Genomic DNA, 7,055 nt, shown 5'->3' on the forward strand with positions numbered 1-7,055 from the left:
TTCATTAGTATCTAATTTAAACCAGATCCTTGGTTTTAGCTTCAAGGGTGCTATGTGCACATGGAAACAGAGTAAGTATCTACAGGTGTCACCAAGTTGTCTTGGGAGCCAACCCTCATCCACTAGGAGAGAGATTTCGGATCAATTTTGTCTATGCCTCTTCATGCTTTTCTGCAGTGTGCTCTGTTGTTTCTTTTTCTAAGTACAATCACACAGGTATATATGTTGTGGTTATCTGACTTGTGTTTCTATATTGTATATCACACATCTTCCTCATAAAAATCTTTCTGAAGGTCCATTGAAATAAATGGTGAGATTCCTCTGTACTTGAGTTAGTCAATGAATTCTCTTCAGAAGGAAAATAATGTTTGTATTTCAGGAGTCCTTGAGGTAATGGAAACCGTTGTATTCCTAGATGGCAGCAGTCTCCAAACCTATTTCTTATTGAGTTGATCCTTGGTATATGAATTTAGTGTGGGAACAAGTTCACTGGTTCAAATGAATCTTCCTTCCTTTCTTTTAGGAAGACACAAAAGGCATTTTCTATAAATACTTTTGTATTTTCTTATTCATGGTAACTGACCAGATGCCAGGTAACATGTGGAATGTGTGCCTTGCCTGTGATCATGGCAAAAGCATACTACTTTTTAGAGAAATTATTTGTTTTCTGGGCTAAATTTGATATATTAACACTTATTTTCTAAAAATGTGCTTCATTTTCTAAATAGGTTTTTGAATTCCTTTGTTGTTGCTATTGTGTGTTTTTTGCTTTTAACCCTTTCTAGACTGAATAAATGAAAAGAAAATAAAAACAATACTAGGCAAAGTTCACATAAACTAAAAAAAAAATATATATTTCAAAGTAATCATGTCACCCAAGGACTTTTAAGAAACAGAATTATTTTATTTCAGTTGTTCTGCAAGAAGTACACCACATCAGCTTACATAGTTTTTACTTTTATCTTCTTTGAATGATGAGCTGACATTATGAAAGAGTGAAAAATAGAGCATAATTTTTTGAGTCGTAATCACAGTGCCATGTTATTTATTGATTTATTCATTTAATTAAAAGCAATTTCAGAACCTGAGCACAGAAAATTCAGAGTGCTTTTAACTCTAATTCATATCTCATGGAAAGGAGAAAAAGGTGAGGGAAAAGCAGGCTTTCGAAATACAGAATGTAAACTGAGTATGTAAAACTAAGGAGGAGATAAAAGATTAAGGGAATTTTTTGTACTACTGTGCTATTTCAAATCATTCAGCATGTAGCTACTGCAAACTTCAGATACAGTCCTGGAGACATTGGAGATTATAAGAAAGTTGCTCTTAAATTTAGTGAAATATCAATATTACATCACTAACCTTCTGATAAATATTACTGAGTAGCTTAACAGTCCTGGTTTTATCTGTGTGGTCATCAACCAACGTACATCTTCCAGTCCTTCCTACTAGACTTACTTTCCTGAACAAATGCCTTGGACTGTTACATTTTGGAAGCTTTGCCCTGTGGCTCATAGTTGTGGGGTTTTGCCATGGTATTACAGAGTGTCAGTGCCTTGGTTTTGGTTTTGGCAGGGTGTCAGACGGGTGCAGGATATGTTCCCAAATCTGTCCTCTGTTTGGTTTAAATGTAAATTCCACTGTGGCACTCCAACTTTATCTTGCAGATAAATAGCACAGAGAGAATAAACTTATAGTGGTTTTGATTATGTTGAAGGTTTCTATTCTTTTCAGAGATGAAGGTTTGGTCCACTTTTACCAGTTAAATTAGTGTTTATTATTCCTTTTTCTCTAATTACTTTTTCAAAGGATCCAGCAAATGGTCTTGTAAATGCACGACTAGAATGCATGCTATCAGATATAGATTTCTTAACTGACATTAAAACTAAATTATTGTTACCTTTGTTGTTACTATAAATAATAAAAAAGGGGTTTTTTTTCAACAGTATATCTGGAATTTTGTTTTACAAAAATCTTAAACATTACAGATTTACTTCTCAAAAGCTAAATCCCATCCCTTCTGTTGTCTTCAATTCATATTCTATTCTTTTAAGAAAGTCACAATATACCATTATAATAGCAGTATAGGGAAAAATGATTAGCTATGCATAATGTTGAGTAGCAAAATTGTACAGTACTATTCACTTGAAAATTTTGCATTATTGTTAGTCTTCTAGTATGAAAGACAAAATCATTGTAGTAGAACATTTTCACAGTACAATCTTGGTTTCTCTGAGAAAAAATGTCTCAGTTCAGTACCACTGTTTACATAGCAGGAGGGTACTATTTGCTATAGTACCTTTTCAAATCTATGTATTGCACCACAAGCACTTGTTCATATTATTTTACTGAATACTATGGGTTTTTTACTCTGTTTCAGAAACAGATTTTGACTCTATGACACTAAGGCATCCTGTGACGCTTCATGTTCATCACCTGTAAATAACAAAGTCCCCATTTGCTTGCTTAGGATTAAGTTTTGATGCTTGAAATTGAAAATTAAATCTGTTCTGTACAACACTTGCACATCCTGATTTTTGTCACAATAGGAGAAATATAGAATAATAGAAAAAGATTAATGACAATAATAAGAATGAATATGTAGAGTACGGAGAATATTGTTTCATCAAGGGTTCTGCATATATGCTGGTGTAAAGTGCAACAATACAGGTATCATGATTATTACTATCAATTCAGTAGTGCTTTCTCAATTTACTTAGATTTTCTGACTTCACTTGCAATTCCTTATCTGAAATTGTGGTCAGTGCTTAGTACTTTAGCTTGTTGCCCAGAGAAGTCACAAAAACATGGAGTAAATGTTTTCATCAGTTAGTGGGCCTACTGAAAATATGTGGAACAGGACTTCTTGTCCCTCATCCAAGCCTTAACAACTGCTTTCAATATTATAAACCACTTATGATTTGCCCAATGGCCTTTTGTGAAATGGCTTCATCTTTCCCAATTACATCATATAGTTTGCATGCCTGACCTGTAAAATTATTATCACACAGGACAGAAGTGACACTGATAGGGGACAGGAAATGTGGTTGTTTCATCTCACATTGTCTCTGCTGCTCCTTTCTGATTAAGTGGAGGACTTTTGACACTCCTCTCATGCTGCAGTGTGAGGTCCCTCTTGTGGGAGACAGTACTACACAAACTTCTCCAACGTGTCTCCTTCTCCCCACAGGCTGCAGTTCTTCACAAACTGCTCCACCATGGGTTCCGTCCGCAGGATGCAGTCCTACTCCAACATGCTTCCCCCGCAAGTTCATAAGGCCTGCCAGCAAAGGTGCTCTGGCGTGCGCTCCTCTTTTCATGGGTCCACAGCTTCTGACAGGAGCCTGCTCTGGTGTGGAATTCCCACAGGAGTCATTGCCTACTTTGGCTACATTCCTCTCCTCGGGCATAGGTTCTCCACATGGTATTGGTGGGTATCTGCATGGACTGCAGAGGACAGCCTGTTTCACCATGCTTTTTACCATGGGCTGCAGGGAAATCTTGTCTCTGTGCCTTGAGCACTTTCTCATTGCTGTCTGCAGAACTGTTTCTCTAACATATTGTCGCTTCTCTCTTCTCTGGCTGCAATTCCTCCTGTGTAATAATTTTTTTCTTTTTTAAATATATTATTCCAGGGGCATTGTCACCATCACTGATGAGCTTGGCCCTGGCCAATGGAGGCTGTTTTGGAGCTGGCTGGCTTTGTTGGACATAGGGGAAACTTCTAGCAGCTTCTCACAGAAACCATTGCTGTAGTCCCTCACTACCAAAACCTTGTCTTGTAAACCAAACACACTACCTCAAAGCCTAGTTTATTAATTTTCCAGAAAAATCTTCTCTGTATTACAGCTAATAAAACAAATAGAAAGAGGTTTTTCAGTTACCTTAGGAAATAATTAGATTAGTGTTAATGAATACTGATTGACACTTCACAATATTGTCCCTGATAATTTTTTACTCTTTATTCTAAGGTCAAGAGGCTGCCCATAGTTGGTTTTCACTGTTTACTCTCAGCTTCCTAGTTCTGATTTGTGGTACCCAAAACTACACACAAAGTGAGGCCACCTGAGTGCAGAGCAGAATGGGACAATCCCCTCCCTCAACCAGCTGGTGATGCTGTGCCTGATGCCCCCCAGGACATGGTTTGCCCTCCTGGTTACCAGAGCACTGCTGACTCATATCCAACTTGCCATGGATCAGGACCCCCAGGCCCCTTTCCATGGCACTGCTTTCCAGCATCTCATTCCCCAGTCCGTACATACATCCAGGGTTGCCCCATCCCAGCTGCAGAATCCAGAACTTCTCTTCGTGAAACTTATACCACAGGTACTCTGGTTGGAAGTTTGCAGATAAATTAAATCAGACATGTTAGTTGCACCTTCTAAATTTTATCTACTACCAATTTCAATTGCCAGTAGGAACAAAAAAAAAAAGTGTGAGAGGTTTTCTTGTCTCCACAGTAGCTGTCCAAATTAGTGTACACAATATAAAAATTAGTAAGTATTTAAAATGGTGCTAAAAATCACGCTGACTTCCTTTTTCTGGTTTATCAGAGTGTCATTTAGTATAACCAAAGAGCAGAATTGTGGTATAAATAATTGATAGGAATAAGCAAATGTAAAAATTTATGATGGAAACTAATAGCTGGCGAACAACAGAATCTAAAAGATGTCTCTATATAATCTTAAACAATTCTTGATAATTGAAAAATTGTATTTGGAAAAACTGAAGTCTCTGCAGAAAAAATCGTAAACTAAAGTGTACTCCTTAGACTCATCAAGTAAATGATATGCTGTGAATATCTCATCTGGCTGCATTCAAAATTAAGAAACAAAGATACCCATCCTTGCACTGATGTGAGACTTGAACTAAAGTTCAAGTTCACTTTAGTGAATAGCAATGGGTATAATCTTATCCTGCTGTGGAATTGATCTGAAAATAATATATGCTAATTTGATTTATGAGTCGAAGTACCCAAACAACCAGATAAGACCATACATTCATAAATACATGCTCCTCTACTTACAAACTTCACATTGGTTTGACATGTTTGAGGGTTGGACTTGATGATCTTGGAGGTTTTTTCCAACCCAGTTGATTCTATGATTCTATAATTCTATGTTCAGGGGTATTTTTTGTGGTTTTTTTTTTTTTTCCATTTTCTACAGGAAACTCTGGTAAATTAAATTTATTTCTTCTTTGAGCCCAAATAGTGGTTTATATGTTAAATCTACTAAAAATCAGCACTGGTTAAGCAATTACATTGGTTAAGCATTAATTTTTTTATTTTCTGTTGATTGTATCTCATTTTTTCCTTCTCTTTTGCTTAATAGTTAGATTTTATGTTTCACAAATGAGACAGCTCAAATAATAGCCTGAACAGAAAAGGTGTAATAATTAATTACAGCATGAGTCACCAGCAAATTCTAGTTTAACGCCCTCTCTATGTACAATAAAGGGGAATCGAAATATTTTTTCCTGTATGTCAACATTCTCCCTCCTTTTACTTCATTAAATCAAAATGATATAAGCCCCAGGAGACAGGAGTTCAAATTTTAAACCCGTATTGATTTAACCTTCACTTTGTAAATATTTCATAGTTCTATAATGTGTAAATGCAATCATGCACAAAACAAAGGATTGCCCATTCCTGTTAGTACACAGAATGACAGTATTTATTATGCCATTTAAACAACATTACATAGGAAAACACATGAGAATATTATGTTATTGTTATAAATGTCAAGGATGATTGATGCAACACTATTTTTCAAGAGAAATGTTCATTAAGAAAAGCTATTTCAGTCTGTGATTTCCTTGAAGGAATATGAAGCCATTTGTTAATTACACTTTCAACACCTTTTCCTGGCTTCTGACTCCAACTACAATTTGATGCAGGTTTCTTTGATGAAAGAGTACTTCTCTCAGGGCTTCACAGGTTCCTGTTTTCTTCCAGACAATTTTCAGTTCTGAAATTTCAACATTCTAATGATTTTCATAACATACGGTTGGCAAAAGCTTTTGGGATGGATTATTTGCTTCATAATGGTTGTTATGTAATCTTCTGGCAACAACAACAACAAAAAAATCCTTGTATGTACTGAGGCCCTGAAGAAGCCTGTAGTGGTTTGTATATAGAGTTATGATTGTTTTCAAAGCCTCTTTGTAAAAACATCATCCAAAAGTAAAATAGTGTGCTGAGAATTTCATTCTATTATTAACTTTTTTTTCAAGTAGTAAATGTTGTATTTCTAAGCACTAATATCAAAATTGATTTTAAAATTAAAGATTTTTTTTTCTGAACCAGAAATGCTGCTGCTTGTTGCAATAGAAATCTGATGTTGACAATTTCAGTGTGACCAGTGGTGGACTTTAAATCAAAAAGAAAACCTGTTGCTAACATACAAAACCTTCTAGTGGGAAAATTATATTTTATTATCTCTTTCTGGGTTGGTTAAAAGAGTATATTATATGTAGAAATTTACAAAATCATTCATGTTTCCAGTTCTACAGATTTTAAAAGCTCATGTATAAAATCAGCATAATATACACTCAGCCATAACCATTCTGACATTAAACTGTCAGGCCCTTTTTCTTGTCAAAGCACTTTTCTCTGAAGAATACTTTTATTGGAGTGATACCAGTCAGTGAGAGCTGCACCTTGGTCTTTTTTCCCTTTAGTATTTTATCATATCTGATATTTTGGAAAAATCAGTGCAGTATTTATCTCCATGAAGTTTCATTATGTCATAGAAGCGTGAACATTACTGAGGATATTCCTTTTAGGAACATTATGTTACTTAGTCTACTCCACTACCATCTGTAATATGCATAGTCTTAATAAGTATACTATTTACTTTATGGCAGATTAAGTCTTTTATTTTAGCAAAACACGTCTTATTTTAAAAAATATATTTCATTTATAACCTCAAACTTGGCTGAGGTTTTCCTAGAAGTAAAGTTTCCAGGAATATGAGAGAGAAACAATACTTCATTCATTTACAGGTGGGTAATTTTTTTTGCTTATTTTGTTTGTGTATTACCACAAGGCATCA

This window comes from Manacus candei, unplaced genomic scaffold, assembly GCF_025592945.1.
Source record: "Manacus candei isolate 608988 ecotype Guabito, Panama unplaced genomic scaffold, ASM2559294v1 h1tg000051l, whole genome shotgun sequence".
In the NCBI taxonomy this organism is placed as follows: domain Eukaryota; kingdom Metazoa; phylum Chordata; class Aves; order Passeriformes; family Pipridae; genus Manacus; species Manacus candei.